Source organism: Mustela nigripes, chromosome 2, assembly GCF_022355385.1.
Source record: "Mustela nigripes isolate SB6536 chromosome 2, MUSNIG.SB6536, whole genome shotgun sequence".
NCBI classification, from domain to species: Eukaryota; Metazoa; Chordata; class Mammalia; order Carnivora; family Mustelidae; genus Mustela; species Mustela nigripes.
The window spans coordinates 85,535,184-85,557,556 of NC_081558.1; the positions used below are offsets into that span (position 1 = coordinate 85,535,184).

A 22,373-nucleotide genomic window follows, 5' to 3' on the forward strand; every position below is an offset into this window, starting at 1 on the left:
AGGGGAGTTAGGAGAAGGGAGTTGGGGGAAATTGGAAGGGGAGGTGAACCATGAGAGACTATGGACTCTGAAAAACAATCTGAGGGGTTTTAAGTGGTGGGGGGGTGAGAGTTTGGGGGAACCAGGTGGTGAGTATTAGAGAGGGCACAGATTGCATGGGGCACTGGGTGTGATACAAAAAACGATGAATACTGTTATGCTGAAAATAAATAAAAAATAAATTTTTTAAAAATGCTAAAAAAAAAAAAAGTTGTAGAAAGGGAAAACTTTGGAGCTGAGACGCCATCTTCTCCTGCCCTGGGACATCTGATTCTCCTGCATCTTGGGCCCTGAGATTCCAGGACTTAACCAGCATGTCACCCCAGTCTTTCCCCGACCTTCCCCCACCTCGTCCACCTACACTTCCCTCTTTCCACCCTTACCCACCACACCCCAGTTCTCAGACCTTGGAATTTGGACTGAATCATAACACCCACTTTCTTGGTTCTCCAGCTTGCAGTTGGCAGATTTTAGCATATCTCAGCCTCAGTACTACTAGCACCTGAGCCACTTCCTATAATAAATCTCTTCTTATATATTTGTATATATCTTACTGGGTCTGTTTCTCTGGAGATCCCTAATGGAAGCTGATTAACATTAAGGAAGATAGAAAGTGTATTAGTTTGACAAAAATCTTGGCATAATTGGTGGGTTGCACAATGAATGCCATACTTTAGCAAGGGAAGCCAGTAATATCTTCCCTCCATTCAGATCTATGTCTTTTTATAAGGTAGCTTTTTCTGGGGAGTGTCATTAACAAAAACTATCACAAAGCATTTAACCAAAATTTTCAAAAAGAGGCATGTTCAATCACATCAGTATATGCCAAACATACATATTTTAGGAAGAGCAAAATCGACCATTATAAGTAAACTATTATGAAAATTAATTTAAATATAATTTATTTCAGCTCTATCTCATTTAAATATTCTTTTGCACATACATACTTTCTCATATACATAATAGATTAGTACAAATGGTAAATGCATATGACTTAGAAATAAATATGCACGTATTGAGGGTACAAACACATACATTCCCCATTTTTAACTGGTAAAGGAATAATGAAAGTTGAGGGATCCCTGGTCTAGACCAGTAGTTCCTGAAAACTGATCCAGTTGATTCTAATTTTAGCTTAGCCAGAATGAGAATCTTAAGGCTGTCTCCCAGCACACACAAAATTCTGGAGTCCTCGTAGACACACATGTTAGCAGGGACAGCATGGAAAGACATAGGCCTTACCTTTATCTTTATGAGGGAGAGAGTTCTCCTGAACCCCTCTAATTAAACTGGTAATTTAATATCTTCTAGACCATTGACTTTCACTGAAAAAATATACCTGTTCTATCCTAGTCCTCTTGTGTTCTTATCACTTGGACTCCTGTACTTTTTATAGATAGTACTAATAATTACAAAATAGGGGCTTTAAAACATTCAGGGATATGTTATAGGGATATGATGCATTTTGCAATTTCTTTAGAGGTAGTTAAGACTCTAGAGTTCGAGCATGTAATTATACCTTCATTACCTGCTGAGGGATTCATGAGGGTGAAGTGAAATACCCAAACTCATCCAGGATTCAGTGACATAGCCAAGACCAGTCTCCAGGCTCCCACTCCCAACCTGGAGCCATCTGACATCTTCCTCCTTGGCCTTACTCTCCCTGCAGACTCCTGGGATAGAACTTTTCTGAGTACTTCCACACTCATCATTGCCCCCAAGAAAATTAAGATGAGTTGTTTGGTCTTGTGTAAGAAACACAAAACAGTGCATTTCAATTTGATTATCCTTCCAAGGACAGTTGTTTACTTCTGATTTCACATTTATTCATGATCTGAATACTGAGTTTGAAAATTGGTCTGTTACTAGTTTACCAAGTCTAGTCTCCAGGTTCCTAAAGTGAAGTACACTGTGAAAGTGATGGGGAAAAAGTATAAAAATAATATTAATTGCTTTTCTTTTCTAATTGTTATGTTCAGTTGCTTTTCTATAATGAAACTGATCTTTGAGTTCTTCCTTAACCATGAGACTCTAATGGCTATCACTAAGGTAGAAGACAATAAGACAAAAAAAGAGTAAGATAAAAAATAAAAGTAAACCAGTTGAGAGAGTCAGTTCAAAGGGTTAAGAATGACTGTGTGAAATGCAGAAGAAAGGGCAAGAGAGAGAAAAAAAGCAAAAATAGAATATAAACAAATAAGCATTAAGCAGCTGAAAAAAGGAAGTCACCTTGGATAACTTTTCTACTTGAAAATAAAATGTGTGCATACTACAGTGATCATTCAGTTTCATTGTTACAGTGTGTTAAGGTTGATCAGCTGCTGTAGCAAAAGAACCCCTATGTTTGTGTGGTTTCCCACAGTAGATGTATAAGTTTCACCCAAGTGAAAATCCATTATAAGTCAAGGGTGGGAGTGTCTCATAGTCACACAGTTCTTTGGGCTTCTGCTAGCCCTGCTGTTTTAAAATTTAGCCTTCCAGGGTCACCTAGTATGCAGTCATCCCCAACAGGATGAGAAAAATAGCAAGGATGGTCCTTGGGAGTTTTTAACAGAAAGCCTGCAGGTGGCATGCATCACTTTCACTCACATTCCATTGGCTGGAACTCAAACTTTGGCTGTTTCTGACCACAAAGGACTTTGAAAAATGTAGTTGAGCCATGTGCCCAAGAAGAGGAGGAAGCAGGTGAGCCACCAGTGGCTCTTTAACAGGGGAAGGCTTCTGATTGCTTTACCTCTTCTGCTGTTTGAAAGGGCCCCTGTTAGGGAAAAGCTAAGGTCACAGTGGGAGACTTGTGGTCTTAAATCTCACAATCTGAGAATGTGATTTTGTTAGCACTCTCCAAAAAACCGGGCCTTTTCTCAGAAACATACTCCCAAAACCAAGCTCAAAAGGCACTGTGTAGAGCCAGTATGTCCCTTTTTCCATCTAAAGTGATGGAGCATCTTTAAGACTGACATCCTCTTGCCCCACGATGCCCCATTCACTTCCTGGGGACAGACTTAGAGAGATGCCACATCATTTCAGATCACTTACAGTGAGGGGGAAAAAAACAAATTATTAAACCAAATATGACCGGCACAGTGTAGACCTACATGGAAAATGCAGTTAGAATCACAGAGCTCCTTGGAGGGCCTGGTGTCAGATGGATACAGATGGGAAGGCATATTTAGTGAAACCAGGCTATGAGAGCCTAGCATACCTACTCCACAGTAAGGGTAGTCTTCCTGTGGTCCTAGAAAGCACATGGCCCATTAACCACTAACTCAGGCTCTCTCTCCCACTGACTCTGCCCATATGTGCCTCTTTGACTACTTTTCTCTGCTTCCTTGGCAAGCCCTTTTTGACTGACATCTTTTTGCTTTTGATATATATTAAACATGTAAAGGATATAGTCAGACCTTGTTAACCTGCAAACCACCTGGTCTCTTGAGGAAGGCTTTGCATACTTCTGCTTAGAGGTACTTTGTCTTAATTTTACCATTTGACCGTCCCATAGTTGTTGGGTACACCTCAGAATTATTCCTAATCATTAATAAACTTGATATCTGAAAATGAAAATTGGAAATACTTGTCTCCTCACCCACCATTTCAGAAATACTGGCACTAACATTGTTTTACTGCATGGTTGCTACAATAAATCAAGAGTTAGGCTCCAGGTTTTTCTCTACACACTGTCATTCTTAGCTTTTTGACAGCCCTTCCCAAGTTTATCCTCTGTAGTGTTTACAGAAAATGTTTTGAAGAGATATGAATTGATGCAGTTGAGAGCTATAAGATGCTTCACAAAATTGTCACCCATAAGTCTGACCATCATCACGTTTTAAGTTGGGGTTGTTAGTGATTTAATTCTTTCTGGCCTTTAAAGTTCCTATTGTAGTGCAAATGCCTTATTCATCACTTCCCTCTTTCTTTCTATAACAACAGCAATAAAAATAGAGAGTATTTCAACTTATTTCACTTAAAGTAAATGTATGGTGCTTACCTGGCTTGAGCTATCATTGGGGAATAGCGCCAAATAGGAAAATTTGAGGAAGATAGAAAAATGACAGGAATGGTTAGAGTTGTTTTCCTAAACCCAGAAAGAGATAAACCTTTTAGCCTCATCTTTCCAGCTAGTATCTGAAGAAATCCCACCAGATTTTCTCATAAAGGTTGTAATTGAATGTATCTATTTTATATTCCACTTATGAGAGGACCCGCTGACGGTAATGTCAGCTATTAATTTGAGATCAACTACTTAATTTACTTAATTGATAACATCTTATTTAAGCTCTTTTATTTGAACTTTCTTTCATTTGAGTTCTAGAGACTAACCAACTACATAGGAAACAGCACTGAGCAAAAACTAAATTTCAGAATATATTTAGGACTTACTCAGAAGAAACTGACCTCTGTTTAAACAAGGGAGAAGAGATTTCATTATCACAGAGGTAATACAGTTCAGTGTCCTAGAGGATTTCATTGGAGGATTTAATATGTGTGTATGAACATTTTTATTAAAATCATTGCCATTTTCTACCAACCCTTCCTTTTGGTGTAAGAAAGCAAAAAATATAATACAAATAGGAGCATCCTTTGTCCATGTTCTCTCGTTATTTTCTTCCTTCCTTTAAAAAAATAAAAAGAAAAAGATTTAATTATGAACTTCTTGAAAACAGAAAATGTAGAGGATAATTGGAAGGAACATTTAAGAGAGTATCAGCACGGCTTAGCGAATAATTGGCTGTGGATGGTGACCAATACACTGTATTTCCCAGGTATCCAGCTGTTGATTGAGTTGATGGGAAAAGGTATGGGTGAGCAAGTTTGCAAGAGTAGTTAAATGTAAGGAGGTTGGGTAATGAGTTGATTTTGAGTAGGTTGTGGGATATCCAGGGAGAAGTGCCCAGAAGGCAACTGGGAATGTGTCTAGTATTCAAAGGACAGCTTTGAACCAGAGATAGAGATTTAGAAATCATGGACTATGGACATTAATTGTAGTTGAGGTATTATAGGTAGTCTCAAGGAATGATATGTTGAGGAAATGAGAAGAGAGCCAGGAAGGGAATCACAGGACATAACAAGAGGGGCAAGAGGAAGGACCATATAGAGAAGACTTAGAATGTGGGAAAACCATGAGAAGACAGAATTACAGCGGCTTAAGAATAGATTATCCCAAGAACATAGAAATGGTTAGTGACAAATGTTGTAAAGAGATCAACTAAAATTAAAAAACAAATAATGCTGTTGAAAATTGCTGATGTATTTTAGGATGTACATTGAAGGGGAAATAAAAGTATCCTTTCATTCCAAAACAATGCCATGAAAAATATAAATGAAAGCAAAGACTGTAAATGATTGAGAAATGAAAAGGGAGAAGTAGAGAGAATGTAGAACCCAGGGTTGAAAATAAATAAATAACATAGTGTTGTCATAACCAATAGATAATTATTATCAAATGCAGTATGGTGTTTGCCAACCAGATTCTTACTAAAGTTTTAGATCCAGTTTTTCATTCTCAATTTTGAGATGTGAAACATTATAAAATATTATTAGAAAATATATAAACTGATTATTTAGAAGAAACACAGGTAAAGCTGAGAAAAAATGATCAAGAGTATATACTTGGGTCTGAGATGATTTAGCCCAAAAAGAAAACTGAGAATTAATTAACAGTGTTCTTCAGACTTTCATGAACCCTTACATAAATGAGAGCAGCCACTGGTATTTGTAGCCAGGAGAAGTTTGAAGATAGTAAGGGATTCTCTTCCTCGGTTATGATCTTCAGGACTTTGGTGACACTACTTAGTACCATTCTGAACCTATTTTTTAACCTGTGAAATGGTGATGCATTTGTTACAAAAATCCAGTGACTATGAAATAGTATTTGTAAAGGACCCAGTATGATCTGGCACCCAGTAGAGGATTCCTGATGCTATGTGTACTTTCTCCAAGAAAAAGAAGCAAGACTAAATGGCCTTGAGTTTATTTATGGCATATTTAAGCTGTGGGTTTTTTCTTTAAATTTCGTGTTTAGGGGCGCCTGGGTGGCTCAGTGGGTTAAGCCGCTGCCTTCGGCTCAGGTCATGATCTCAAGGTCCTGGGATCGAGTCCCGCATCGGGCTCTCTGCTCAGCAGGGAGCCTGCTTCCTCCTCTCTCTCTCTGCCTGCCTCTCTGCCTACTTGTGATCTCTGTCTGTCAAATAAATAAATAAAAATCTTAAAAAAAAAAAATTTCGTGTTTAATTGGTGCCTCACAAATGAGTAAAATTATTTTTAAACCTCATAATTTTCAAAGTTTTCATTTACATAGAAAACTTCTCAAATAATTTAAGAGTATAGCATATTACTAGTTGATTTTTTTAAATTGTCTATTGCTTTCTGTGTAACTTATATACAGATAAAGTGGAATGGTTACAGAAATCATTAGCCATTAAGCAATACAGTCTAGAAAAAGAAGTTAACATTTTAATAGCTGATGAGAGCTCTAAGAATTACAAAATCAGTAAGTGCATTCCTTCCTCACCATGCTGTACTGCTTCTCACCCTAATCATCCAATCACAACACAGAGTTTAATTACTTTTTCTTCAGATTGTCTTTCCATTGTCACTTCCTCTGGGAAGTCCTCCCTGATTTCCCTGATGAAATAAGATTCCCATTGTGCACTTTCATAGCACTATATGCCTCCTTTTCAAAGTATTCAGCATGCAGTCCTACATTGATATATATACTAATTTTATTGTCTCATCCTCTACTATAAGTTCCTTGGGGGCAGAGTCATGACTGAGGTATCACCACTGTACCTCCAGTTACCTAAGAGGTGCCTAACACATAGGATATATTCAGATGGAAGGATTCATGGATGAGTGGATGGATGAATGAAGACAGAAGGATGTTTCTTTCCATGTTATCTTTATGCCAATTCTGTGTTCTCTTTCCTCCGCTTAGATTGCTCTCTCTGCCTTTCTCCTAGTGGCAACTTCACAACTTTCCTTTCTGTCCAGCTTTAATGGCACTTGTTGGTTTTAAGATGACTTCCAGCTTCTCACTATTTCCTACCAAAACTCATATGAAGACCCAGACATATGAAGATCCAGGCCGCAAAAACAAAAGTCAAACAACCTATTCCCCACAAAAAGTTCAACTCAATTGAGAAAAGTGAGTGAAATTGCTGGTCTACTTTATAAAGCAAGGTGCCATCCATATCCACTCCACCAGCTAGCTGCTCCTCTGTGAGATAACCCATCAAAAGGGTGGTCAGGGGGCGCCTGGATGGCTCAGTGGGTTAAGGCCTCTGCCTTCGGCTCAGGTCAGGATCCCGGGTCCTGGGATAGAGCCCCGCATTGGGCTCTCTGCTCGGCAGGGAGCCTGCTTTCTCCTCTCTCTCTCTGCCTGCCTCTCTGCCTACTTGTGATCTCTGTCTGTCAAATGGATGAATAAAATCTTTAAAAAAAACCGGGGGGGGGGGGTCAGATAGTTGTGGCCAACCCCTGTGTGCAACTGCTTCATGATTTTTTTCTGTTAGAACAGGCTGCTTCCATTACTATTCACTGGGCTGCTCTTTTTGTTATCTGAATTGTGAACATGGTAGTAGTGCATGATTGGATACAGTGAGTTAGGATTCTGTTCATTTGGATAAACTCTGAGAGCAGTTATGAGGTAACACTCATTGCCAATTAGCCTTGTTGGAGTTTCTTTCCAAAATGGGCATAATGGTAGCATCTTTGGCCTCAGCTCTCATACAAGGAAAGGACTTGTGTGGGCATTTAAGAAATGCCTTCTCCTCTGTCATTAATTATGCGTACCTGCAGGTCCGATCATTTTTCACAGTAATTCTCTGCAATTCTTTCTTTCTTTTTTCCCTCTAATTTCAGTATAATTAAGATACAGTGTTAGTGATTTGACAGTTCTGTGCATTACTCAGTGCTCATCAGGATTAAGAGTACTCTTTATCCCCTTTACCTGTTTCACCCATCCCCCCCACCTTCCCTCTAGCAACCACCAGTTTGTTCTCTATAGTTGAGTCTTTTTGTCTCTTTTTTTTTCTTTGTTTTGTTCTTAATTTCCACATCTGAGTGAAATCATATGGTATCTGTCTTCCTTTCTCTTATTTCATTTAGCATTCTATTCTCTGGATCAATCCATGTTGTTATAAATGGCAAGATTTCATTCTTTTTTATGGCTGAGTACTATTCCATTGTACATACACCACATGTTCTTTATCCACTCATCTATCAGTGGACACTAGAGCTGCTTCCGTAATTTGGCAATTTTAAGTAATGCAGTAAAAATTGGAGGGCATTTATCTTTTTGAATTATGGTTTTCTTATTCTTCGGGTGAATACCGAGTAGTCAAATTACTGGATCACGTGATAATTCTATTTTAATTTTTTGAGGAACCTCCATACTCTTTTCCACAGTAGCTGCACCATTTTGCACTCCCACCAATAGTGCTTGAGGGTTTCCTTTACTCCATGTTCTCTCTAACACTTGCTATTTCTTGTATTGTTGATTTTGGCCATTCTGACAGATGTGAGGTAATAACCTCATTGTGGTTTTGATTTACATTTCCCTGATGGTGAGTGATATTGAGCATCATTTCATGTGTCTGTTGGCCATCTGGATGTCTTCATTGGAGAAATGTCAGTTCTTGTCTTCTTCTGCCCATTTTTTATTTGTGGGGTTTTTGGTGTTGAGTTGTATAGGTTCTTGTGCATATTTTGAATACTAACCCCTTATCGGATATATCATTTGCAGATATCTTCTCCCATCCAGCAAGTTATCTTTTCGTTTTGTTGATTGTTTTCTTTGCTGTGCAGAAGTTGTTTTGTTGTTGTTTTGTTTTGTTTTTTTTAGTCCCAATAGTTAAATTTTACCGGGTGAATTTATTTATTCGGGATCACGTGATAATTCTATTTTAATTTTTTGAGGAACCTTCATACTCTTTTCCACAGTAGCTGCACCATTTTGCACTCCCACCAATAGTGCTTGAGGGTTTCCTTTATTTCTCTTGCCTTACAAGACGTATCATGAAAAATGTTGCTGTGCTCAATGTCAGAGAAATTACTACCTGTGCACTTTTCTAGGATATTTGTAGTTTCAGGTCTTATATTTAGGCCCTTAATCCATTTTGAGTTTACTTTTGTGTGTGCTGTAGTAAAGTGGTCCAGTTTCATTCTTCTGCATGTGGCTGTCCAGTTTTCCCAACACCATTTGTTGAAAAGACTGTCTTTCTCCCATTGGATATTCTTGATGCTTTGTTGTAGATTAATTGACCATGTGATTGTGGATTTATTTCTGGGCTCTCAGTCCTGTTCTGTTTATCTATGTGTCTGTTTTTGTGCCAATACCATACTGGTTTGATTGTGTAACTTTGTAGTAGATCTTGAAGTCTAGGGTTGTGGTACCTCCTGTTTTGTTCTTTTTCAAGATTGCTTTGGCTATTCAGGGTCTTTTGTGGTTCCATGCAAATTTTAGGATTATTTTTCTAGTTCTATGAAAAATGCTGTTGGTGTTTTGATAGAGATTGCATTAAATCTGTAGATTGCTTTGGACAGTATCGATATTTTAACAGTATCTGTTCTCCAAGTCATGAGCATGGAATATCTTTCCATTTGTATCATCTTCAATTTCTTTCATCAGTGTTTTATAGTTTTCACCTCCTTGGCTGTGTTTATTCCTAGTTTATTCTTCTTGGTACACTTGTTAAGTGGGATTGTTTTCTTAATTTTTCTTCTTGCTGCTTCATTATTGGTGTATAGCAATGCAACAGATTTCTGTAGTTTTTGTATCCTGCAACCTTACTGAATTCATTTGTCAGTTCTAGTAGCTTTTGATGGAGTCTTTAAGGTTTTCTATATATAGTATCATATCACCTCTGCAACTGTTTGTTTAAAAGCCAGACTCTGGCAAACTCTTTGGTTTATCTAGTTCATAAACAATCATTGAGCACATACTATGTACTAGACACTTTGCTGGAGGCAGAGACTGCCTCTGCTTTTGGCGTTCTGGACATAAGCTCAGCCCTCAGTGAACTTATACTCCACATGGAAGGTAGACATGTATACAACTAACTACAATGTAAGACAAGATGAAATACATGCAGAATTAACTTAAAATTAGCAAGCTGTTGGAATGGAGTTATTGGAGAAAGGAGGAAATTCATAAAAGGCTTCATCTAGGAGGTAGTATTTGAACTGAGAATAAGGATTTTAAAAAGAGAATAGTGAGTAGACAAGTCTGTCCTGAGGGAACCGCTTACCTAAAGTCTAGAGATACAGGGAATGTCCATAGTTAGTTGTGAGTGAAATGTAGGGCAATATAGGGGGTAATATAAGAAGTATTTTAGGACCCAGATCATGAAAGTCCTTGAATATCATGCTAAGAAATTAGAACTTTATTCAATTTGCATTCAAGACCTGATTCAGAATCTGAGAAAGGTAATTAAAAAAATGAAAGACCAGCAGGCCTAAATTTTTGAAAGGTGTTTTGGTGACATTATACGTATGGATCACTGAAGAATGAGATTAGAGACTTGGAATAGTCAAAGCAAAAATTAAGACATGTCTAAATTACAGGGAGGGTCATGGTGATACATCAGTATGGTCTTGCCACAGGAGACATGGAGAAGGCAGAATGATAGAACTTGCTCAGCCTAGACTTTTATGTCCTGGGTCTAAGTTTCTGTCTAAAAGGCCATCTGAAATGTTGATACCGGAGATGGAGGTTTAGGAGTTCTTATGCAGAGAGGTGATAGTGAAAAGATGAATATAAAAAGGATTGGACGGGAAGGATTGAAATTGAGGGTATGTTTACAAGGAGTTACTGCCAGATCTGTGAGATTACATGTGTGTATGTGTGTTAGTTTGTACTTAAATGCCATAGTTGGTGCCATTTAAGGCTTCTAGATGACCTTCGAGTGTCAGTCTCATCTGAATTCCCAGATCTTCAAAGGCTTATATGGAAAAAAGCAGTCCTACTATAGGTCAAAATGATTCACTAAATAAATAAAATCTTAAAAAAAAAAAAGTAAGCATAACACTGTATGATAGACTTCTGGGAAAGATAGACTGACAGATAGACTGACAGCTTCAGCCAAAATTGTAAAGTGTTCTGCATACTTATTTAATCTATGATATGTGTGATGTGAGTGCAAAAACTAAACTGAGAAAGATATAAAAGACTTTTTATCTTTTATTCTAAGTAGCATTAAAGAGATAAGTTTTATTTTTCATGTAGTGCAGAAAAGTATAAAGAAGAAATCAGAATGGTCCTGGTACATAAACTCATTGTAGAAATAACTTCCATCAATAGGCAGATGGGAGTGTAATAATATGGCACATGTTAAGGAAATTACAGAAGTATGAAAAAATACAAAGTAAAAAACAAATTCTCTGTCTAGTTCTCCTCTGCCTACATCAGTTCTTTTCTCCTTCTGGAAAAAAGAAAAGAAAAACATATGTGTATGTGTATTCATTTACCAGCATATATCATACTTCTTGATTTTAATGCTAGATTAAGATATAATTTACATCGAATAAAAAATTCACTCATTAAAGCACACAACCAGATGGTTTTTAATAATATTTACAGAGAGGTACAGCCATCATCATAATCTAATTTTAGAACATTTTCATCATACCCAAAAGAACCTTTGTACCCCCTAGTGGTCATTCTCCACTTTTCTTCCCCTCCCCCCATCCTACCATAGGCAACCACTAATCTAATTTCTGTTCCTATGGCTTTGCCTATTCTGGATATTTTGTATAAATGGAATCATACAGTAGGGTATGTCTTTGGTGACTGGCTTCTTTAATTTAACATAGTGTTTTAATTTAATTTAACATAGTGTTTTTGAGGTCTATCCACATAATATTCTGTTATGGATATACCACATTCTGTTTATCCATTCATCAGCTGGTAGACATTTGGGTTGTGTCCACTCTGTAGTTACAGTGCTGCTATGAACACTTCCTATGCAAATTTTCTTGTGGACATACTCTTATTTCTCCTGGATATATACCTAGCAGTGGAATTGCTTGGTCATATGGGAACTCTACATTCAGCCTTTTAAGGAACTGCCAAACTGTTTTGCATAGTGGTTACACCATTTTACATTCCCCCAAAAATGTATTAGAACCCATATTCTTCACATCCTTGTCAACACTTGTTATTCCTGTCTTTTTTATTATATCCATTCTAATGGGTATCAAATGGTACCTCATTTTAGTTTTGATTTGTATTCCTCTTCGTACTAATTATGTTAAACATAGTTTCATGTGTTTATGGGCCATTCGTACATATTCTTTAGAGAAATGTCTATAATGTCTCTAATGTCTCTAAAAATGCCCATTTTTAATTGTGTTGTCATTTTATTGTTGAGTTATAAGAGTTCTTTATATATTCTTGTTATAAGACTCTTACCTGATACCTGATTTGCAGGTATTTTCTCTCATCTGTGTGTCTTTTCACTCTCTGAATGGTATCCTTTAAAACACAAATGTTTTTAATGTTGGTGAAGTCCAACATATCAATCTTCTCTTTTATCACTTAGAGCTTTGGTGTCATTGCTAAGAAATCATTGCCTAACCCAGGATCACAAAGAATTTTTACTCCAGTGTTTTCTTCTAAGAGTTTGATAGTTTTAGCTCTTACATTTAGGTCTGTGATCTACTTTGAATCAATTCTGTGTGTATGGTAAGTACACACATGTATGGTAAGGGTCCATATTTATTCTTTTGCACATGGATAGCCAGTTGTGTTTTTGGAAAAGACTAATCTATCGCCTCTGGAATTGTCATATCCCTTTTCCAAAGTTAGCTAATCATAAATATGAGGGTTTATTTCTGGAGTCTCACTTGTATTCCATTGATCTATATGTCTGTCCTTAGTGGTAGTACCACACTATCTTGATTACTATAGCTTTGTAATAAGTTTTGAAATCAGAAATTATGAGTCCATGTACTCTGTCTTTTTCAAGATAATTTTAGCTATTCTGAGTCACTTGCATTCCCGTATAAATTTTAAGATCATCTCATCAAATTCTGCAAACTATTTCTGTTAAAAAAAAAATGCAGTGAAAGAATTATACTTTGCTTTTCTGTACTTTTTCCCCCTTTCATCTAATAAGTAAGTCATCTCTCTTGAGGGCATTCTCAATGCAGTCTCCCGAGAAATAAGAGCTCTGTACTTCCACAGAGAATAACTACTAGAGAAGAAATGGCCTCCAAAGATTCCTTATAACCTAGATGGATTGATTACTTAAGCCCTTCTCATTCTACTTTCTGAATCACTACAAAGTATCCAGCTCTATTTCATTTCACTGATTAAAAGTTCCAACCAGGGGGATCTTGGACCCCAGCTAACTGATTTGATTCTTTGGAAAGAATTACCTCTTAAAACAGTTATTTTCTTAGAGCATTTGATTGACTATAGACTAAAAGAAAGATCAGCCTCAAAAAAAACAAAAACAAAAACAAAAAAAAAGTGGTGAATGGACAACCCCACTTATGAAGCATCCTTCTACAAATCTGGATGCCATCAGTTGTTCCACACCAGTAGGGAAATCAGAGAAGTTAGCCCAGAAAGAGTGGGCTCTCCAGAAGTAGACAGCTTGCTTCTCTGTCATGGAGCACTTCCCCATCATCCTCACCCTCACTCCCCATATAACCTCATTTCTCATTCATGCAGATAAGGTACAGGATGCTACCCAGGGCAAACCTGTACTTCTAAACATCCCTACTTCTAAATGCTATTTCTCTCCACGTCTGGCACTCCTCTGGTGCTACAGGTATACCAGTTTTTAAGATACTGAAGTACTCTGATGTCAGTTGTTAAGGAAATGCAGCAGCTGAAGGGTTAAAGCCTGGCACAGCAGGAGCTCTCTAGAGCTCCTGTGCTATTGTGGTTGTTTTATATCTGACTACTACCTCTGCCCACATCTCTTTAGTAAAAAGGTTAATAAACTAATCCAGTGGTATCCATAGGACTCTGCGTCCCTACATAAAAGCTGTTATCCATAGCCACCCTTCAAGTTTCTGAGAAAAGCCCCCAAATGGTCTGTGGGTGGAATTCAGGGAGTTCTGAGAACTTAGATGGGGAAAATGTACATCTTTATCTTCACTAAGCCCTTACTAAAATTTAGTATTTCCTTCAAGGAGGGATGAAGATAACAAACTGCGGTAGTATTGACAGCAGCTCAGACATTTTCACTAATAGCAATCACAGATATTCTATATCACATTATAGTTGATGAAGATATCTTGAAATACCATTTACATTCATCGCTACTTCTAAATTATAGTAATGATTAGACCAGCCACTATATCTTATTTAATACATTAATATAAAAGTATATTTCACTATGTTATAAATTTTTTCAATATTTTGATTACAGCATTTTAGCATAATTGGTTTGCTTTATAACCCTATTTATTTTATTTTATACATTTGAAAACATTATTGTGAAAAGGAGCCCAAAGTCATCACCAGAAAGCAGAGCAGTCCACGACACAAAAAAGATCAGCACCCCAAGCATAGACTGTCCTGTGAGTGGCGTGCAGTTGACATGCCAGTTATTATCACTGCATAATTTGAAGGGGCTGTGGTTTTAAGACTGACCTGTATCCAGAGTTACTGGTTAAAAAGAGAATGTTTTATGACTCTATCTACTCTTAAGAGAAAATTCGTACCTGCATCTGGTTTTCTTTTTTTATGATACATGAAATCTTGAACAAAATAAGAAAGGCAAGAGTCCATCTATAGGGACTTTTTTAGTGGTCTAATTTGACACACTTTCTTAAGTATAGATTGGTCTCACTCAGGAACACGTAACTAATCTGTTACTTATGGTTGTTTTCTGATTTCCTTCTTTATATAGACATTTTAAAGTTCATTACTGATACTTCATTGTTATGTTAGAAAGCATAAAAAAAATATAGTGTAAGTGAATGACCTTTGTAAGAGTGGATTTATATAATAAATGAATTTAATTTCAAGAAATTTTATCACTGAAATTACTCCCCAAACTGCATGAGAATTGTGGCTGTGCGAGGCTTCCTTTTACCAGGCCTCAGTGTGCAGGATCTTAGCTTTTGTTCTCTTGGCAATTGCAAAGCAGGTAATGAAAAGGAAGAAGATAGAGAGAAGAAGATGGAAGCAACATTTCTTAAACCAGTGTTCTCCTTCCCATAGGGTCACCTAGGCTTCTTTGGGATTCAAAAGCCCTAAAACCAGTTTTGAATTGCTTCTATTTTGATGATACGTTGTTTAAATTTATTTTAACATTTTAAAGATAAAAATTTATAATGATAATTTTCATATCAAAGATTTTAGCTTGAAGTCCCAGATTGAAATATTTAGGAATATTTTTTGAGAATGCCTCCTTCCTTTTTCCTTTGTCTCATTGAAGATTGGGAACCACTCTTGGGCAAAGACAAACAGGTTTCCATATTTCTTTAAACCACTCAAGTAACATTTTTCCCCCATCCTGCTCACATTTAAGGAGGGGAAAAAGTTGAAGAGTTCAGCACTACTGAAAAGAGCTAACCAAAAGGAATGTTTTGAGGCCCAGTATTAGTAACAAAGAAAACATGTAGACCTAAACTACTTTGTGTGTGTGTGTATGTATGTGTGTATGTATTGGGGGGCATGTTAATCTGGCATCTTCCTACATGCTAAATTCAAAACTGTAAATATATTTTAAAAAAGGAAAAAAATTTATTTCTCTTTTGGTGTCTATTTATTGTGTGAATCTACAGTCGAGCATAACGCACAGGTGGTTTAAAATGCTTCTCTGCCATCTGAGATCTCGGCTTGCCAGGGTATAGATGGGGATGTCACTTTAGGGAATTGGGCTTATTCAGTATGTAAAATGAGGCTGGCATGGGTTCAGAGGTTTTGTCTGTGTCTTTATCCAATTAATGATTTTTTGCTTCCTTTTTTTTTAACTTTTTTAAGGGCTTTAAAATTTTCTCTTTAAGTTTTAATCTGTAGATGCATAGAGTATAACTGCCTAAATATTTCTGTCAATTGCACTAAAATTCTTAATGCCTCATATTCTAATTCTATATACATATATATATGTCCCATCAAAATACATCAGAATTATTAGTATATAAACCAGAGGTCATTTTAATCCTGGTACTGGAATAGTACTCTAATTTGCAACCTTGTTACAAAGATTTGTTTTTTTCTCTGTGTTAACTTGATGAATGCATTGTATCTACATTTTGGATTTGTAATATTGCACAACAATCAAACTAGATTTTATTTTTCCAAATCTGTTGTTTTTTGAGTTTATTTTATACTAAGTATTTGACATTTAATTCATGGTATGAGTTGTTTTAAAGAATAAAGGAAAATGGTTTAAATAAGGAAGGCATAGCTCAATACACTATTTTTATAGTTATGTGTAGTAAAATGAGTATTGTCTCAACAAGTAAAATAAAAAGAATGAACTCTCAGATAAATGACGAGGAAGGAAATAAGATAGCAAGTCTAGGTTTGACAGTAATATCTAGCTAATACCACTTATTTTATTTTTATATATTTTTTCTTAAATGGGAATTTTGTGAGCATTTAGGATTATAATGTCTGCCTTTTTGATCCACTATGTTACTCTATCTAATTTTAATGAAGAGGGCAGTATGTGGCAATAAGAAACAGAAATAGTGAGACCTTTGTGGACCCTCTAGCAATCAGTGAATATCAGATCACAAATTTCCCCAGCTTTAATTACAGACAAAAGAAAAGACAAAATTAGCATTTTAATATAGAAATATCTTAGGCTTTAGGAGAATTATGATAAATCTAATGTTGCCTAGTGAACCAAAGAGGGGATATTACAACAAACTGTCTCCTTAGGAATATTTGTTTAAATAAAGGCAACAATACTTCATCCTTATCTTTTTTTGGATAATTATCGCTATTTCAGGCTGTTCTTTGTTCCAGGTTTAAAATACCTTTAGTTAAAAAAAAAAAAAAAAGTAATTGGCAGTGTTTGTTTTCTATAAAACTACAAGAAGGAAAGAATTCTGTTTGCTTGGCACTAACAAGATAATTTTAGGGCGGGTTTTTGCTCTACAGCCCCAGCTCACTGGCATCATGGCACCCCCACACTTGGATGCATGTGGGTTCTCTCGTTTCACTTACAGCGTATTAAACTCACTCCTCTTCCATGGCGGAGGTTTGCCCACCTGTCTCCCCTAAAACACCTGCAACATATGTTTGCATAACCCCGTAATGCTTTGCCTTTGGGGTCCTAAGAAATTCCCCTAGAGCTTTTTGCTTATAAACAGCTGAGCAATTCGTTTTTCTAATGATGGTTGCTTTTCCCCCAGCATTGAGGCAATAACATATTCACTAAAATAAGAGTCTCATTTTTCATCAAAGAGAAATATTCGACATATTTTTACAGTGCTGCTTCTCCTTCTGAGCCTTATTTTTTCCCCTTTTCTAATCTGGCATGCGAAAAATTAAGAGTTGGTAGCAAGATAATAGGGAAATGAAAACTAAGCAACTCTTCGTTTGTCAAATATTTTCTTTTCTTCATGCGAAACATGCATTATATTGTAAACAATCTTTCCTGTTAAACAAGTGCTACAAGAACTTTATCAGTTTAAGGTAAAATTGTGATCAATAAACTATAAAAGTAATAATTGGACATATTGCAGGAAATCGCTTTAATTATTATAACCTCATAAGCTGGCAAGCAAATGTGCATTAATATGGTTTTATAGGTTTTTAAAATTTATAAAAATACATGGACTCTATTTCTAGGAGTAAAACAGTCTTTCTCCCCACAGAGGAGATCCAGTATACATGAAATATTTTCCTAAATATGTGTTTCTGCTTTTAAAAAAATGTAATGGTCGATAAATATCTACTCCAAATTTATATATGTTCTTCAAAAGCATCACTTTCTCTACGTATCATGGATTTTAAGCTGATGGACTATCAGCTTTGCTCACAAATGCCTGTTTGTCAGTGTTATCAGGAGATAATCACAGCTTCCGTTTCATTGAGTTTTTATCAAGTGCCCGGCACCATACTGCACACCTCATGCTTGTTACTGCAAGTTTTCAATGAGGAAACTAGAGCTAGGGGTGTAACTGACATGGCACAAGGGCTCAGCTAGTGGGGGGTGGAGCAGGGACCCTCACCGACCCCTGATCCTTGCCTCGCCTGCCAGCAGCAGATGACTGATGTTTCCCCTAGTCCCTTTGTTTTTAACATATAACTTTAACTCCTCCTGGTACATTCATAAATTAGAGAAGGGGTCAGTGGAGTCACAGGGAATTGCTTTTCTTTTGCTCCTCTCAGTTCTACATGTGTTTGTAAATAGCCAGCCCTTTGAAACACATTGTGTTGTTCCAAGCAGGATGAATACTTCAGACTCTTTTCCTTCTGTGCTCTCTATATAACAGTTCAAAAGGAGATAGTCATCTTTAAGTGAGGGTAAGTTTAGTTAAGGGATCAATCTAGAAAGTACTATTTGTAATGACCTTTGTTGGATGAGTTTGATATCCCCAGGCTGAGAACAAGGAAAACTGCCATGTACCATATTGTAGTGAATTATTCCTATAGTATCTTACAGTTAGTTGTACTTAGTGTGTGTTAACATTTAAATTTTTGTATATTAGCACACAAAGTGAGCTTAAAATACTGAAATATTACAATTCAGAGAAGGGATGCGGGGGCGGGAGGTGATATGCTGATCTATGATCTCCATATAGAGGAGAACAGAGGGGAGGTAGCCACCATCAGAAGTCATACTCCATAAGGGAGAGGGGGGTTTTTGTTGTTGTTGTTGTTGTTGTTGTTGTTGTTGTTTTACCTGCAGTTACATTTTCTTTTGCTCCTAGAAAGGAGCGGCTTTCTAGCATGTAACAGAGACCTTAGAAGTGTAGAACTTAAATTGCAGTGGAGAGGTTAAATAGGTTTCAGTCACTTTTATCCCTTACAGTGATCGCTGTCTTTTAAGTACTGTTTAAAAACTGATTTGTCATCATGCCAAATTAACAAAAGCATTTTTGGAAATTCAGAAACACAGCATGGGTTGGGTTGGGTTTGGTTTTCCCATATACTTCCTTCTAGAATGCTTGTTTCTGCTTCTGGAAGTCATTTTGTCCACAAGGCTTTAAGATGCCTCCCAAAAATCCAGCCTGTCTGTGCCATGGGTGGGATTTTCAACATTCTCTTTATATTGAAATAAAATAAAATATTGAAGAGAAAGCTTTAAGAAAAGCTCTAAAGGCTTGTTAACAGAAGAATTTGGTGACTGGTACTGGTATTTAGCTGCAAGCTTATAGAAGATGTATCTCGAGTCCATCTGGGTTGGTCTAGGAGAGGCATGATCAACTCAGGGTGAACTGAATCTGTAATTTCTGTATCTTCATGTATAATTATATAGACTTCCCACATCATGGAACAAAATTGGTATTTCTCTGTACACAGACCAATGTCAGTTACGATCACCATTTTGTTGTCTTTCTTCCAAAGAAAAATTCACCAAAACAAGAGGTTTGTTTTTGTTTTTGTTTTTAGTGCACATTGGTTTGGAAAAGCTTCTAATAGTCAAAATCCTATCTGTGTAAAAATGGATTTAAAATAATTAGTAATCGTTCCAGTCTGTGCAAAGACATACTATTAAAACTGTTGATATCCCTGTCCTACATGATAAAAAATTACAGCTATTATGGAGTCTGGTCTCTCTTACATTACATTGTTTTATGTATGTAGAATTCCACTGGCTCATATTTTAGAGGATATTCCAGATTTTTCAAAATTAAAAATCAGAACTGTTAACACTTCTATGAAAATTTTATTAGGATAAAAATCCCTTTAAGTAAGAAAAGCAAGTATCTCTTTACTTTTAAAATATTTCGTTGTGTTAAGGTAGAATTACACTCATTTAATCTCATGCCCCTAAGGAAACCATTGTTATCATTTTGTACATAGCTGCGTGAATGGACATTGTTAAAAAATTCTTGACTTCTTAAAACCCTATTCAGAAAACTAACTTAGGTAAAAGAAGAATTATAGGCAAATGAAGAGCTGTTAGGACTGAATCTTAACGTATCAAAGTATATCTGCCCTTTTATTGTTCATGTCTATACATGTTGTTCTTACAGTCATGCATTGGTTTATGTACATATCAGACATTTAGTTCTATGCTGTCTATTACAGTAGCCACAAGCCACATGTGGCTGTGGAGCACTTGAAGTATGGCTGATCCAAAGTGAAACGTGCTGTAGGTGTAATATATACAGTGGATTTCAAAGACTGTACAAAAGGAAGAATGTAAAATATCTCAAGGAATTTTATATTGATTACCTGTTACAGTGATAAATTTTAGATATACTGAGTCAACATATTATATTTAATTAAACTTGTTTCTATTTTTTTAATGTGCTCGCTAGAAAATTTTAAATCACATTTAAAGCTTGCATTTGTGACCCATGACATATTTCGGTTGGACAGTGCTAGTCTAGATCATCTCTATGTGTACATAGTTAAGTTTTAGTAATAGCATCATCTTCTCAGAAAATCCTATTGAATAACTTTCAACTGTAACCCCTGATTTTATTTTCTTACATTTCAAATGCTGTTTTTCCAACATCATCTTTTGACTGTTTTTTTTTTTTATCCCAATACAGAGATACTTTAAACTGCCTCTCCCTTTGATACTAGTAAGTCTCCTAGGAATTTAAATCGGCCTCTGTGAAAGCAATACTTGAGCCTCATTCATATGTTCAAGTTAGATCATTGTTCCTAATAATGGGTTTAAGTGCTTAGATAGATCAGCACTTCGTGTCTTGAATTGCTTGTCATTTCTTTATAAAGATGTTTCAAGAAATTGCTCCATGCAATCCCTTATTTCATTGTTTTCTAGCAAAAAGTAACATAATCTTTTATTAGTTTGTTGGGAATCTGAAGAAAAGCCTTTTAAATATTAGCAAAAGCAAAATGTATTTCCAGGTAGTGAGAATAAAGAGCAAAATTAGTCACGAATGATAGTCCTGCGGAAGTTAATTTTTTAAATAAATCATGAATGTGCTGGCAAACTGCCAGTGGCTTTCACCTCTATTTTATTTTCCCATTCTACTCGGGTCCAGGTTGTCATCAGCTACCACGAGGAAACCCGTGTAATTCCTAGAGAGAGAAAAGTTGCACTGTTAGACTTAATAGTACGGTAGTCATGGAAGCATCGGTTATCTTCATCAAGGCCATTCAGATTTGATTATTGTAGAAATGTGTTGAATACCAAACCAGAGGAGTAGTAGCTGGAGCTAAATCAAGGGATTGTCATTTTTGTCAGATGATTAGGGCTGACTTGGAAGAGATATGAAAGGGTTGAGCTGTGTAAATATTCTCTTTTCAGCAGAAAAAGAAAAGGTCCATCATGGCCATTAAGATGCAGCTTGTTAGCTTGATGAATTTCAAACTATTTAACCTTAGCAATTATATACCCCCTACATACATACAAGTATATCAGTGCCTTGGGATTATTATGGCTCCAAGGATTGATATCAAAGCATATTGGTAATTTTCTATGAAGATAAAATGCAGCCTTTCTATGTCTAGATAGATCTCTCAAAGAACAGGGCATGCTCTAATTCAAAATCCTAGTTAGTTATTAATTTGAATTATAAGTTCAGGTAAACACTGGAACACATTTATTTATAAGTTTTGTAAAACTTTTTAATGAAAAATGTATATAGTTTAAAATTTTTAGAGATGGTATTCATTTAAGCTGTGTATTAACATACTTTTATGAAGTAGAATTGGCTTAATTTTTATTTGCCTATGAGGCATTTGACACATTTAAATAGTAGACACAGTAAGTGATAATAACATATTAGATAGAGACCCTGACCTCATGATCTCAGGACATTTCTACAATGTTTATGAATAAGTATCAAATGCAAGAAAGGCCATCATATTGCTGTTTTTATGTGCGTTGGTCAGTTTGCTTTTGCATTTGATGGCACCCTGCTAATATTTTCACTACGTGGGTACTGATTAAACTCGTATATAAGAATAGATGACATAGAAATTTCTAACTTTAAAAGAACTACTCAATTCTAAAATAACATTCATTTTTGGAGAAGGACTCGGTGTGCCATCTAGTGGGCATATTTGGCATTCTGGTTATCCAAAACCAACGGATTTTTACTCTCCTTCCAAAACGCAGCTTTCTTAACACTTCGTATCTCTCAGGCCTTAAGAGTAGACTGTGCTTGTGTTACATCTCGTGTAATTTTTCAGTTTTGTTAGAATTTGATTTTACTGTATTTTGGAAAGTCATATTAAAAGTAATCAAAATTATCAGAAATAAATCACTTATCTT

General features: G+C 36.2%; 1 protein-coding gene across 1 annotated transcript in view; it reads left to right on the top strand.

Moving 5' to 3' along the window:
• TBC1D5 (TBC1 domain family member 5) overlaps positions 1-22,373 on the top strand; it is a 547,758-nt gene that overhangs the window by 436,537 nt on the left and 88,848 nt on the right. The window lies entirely within an intron of this gene.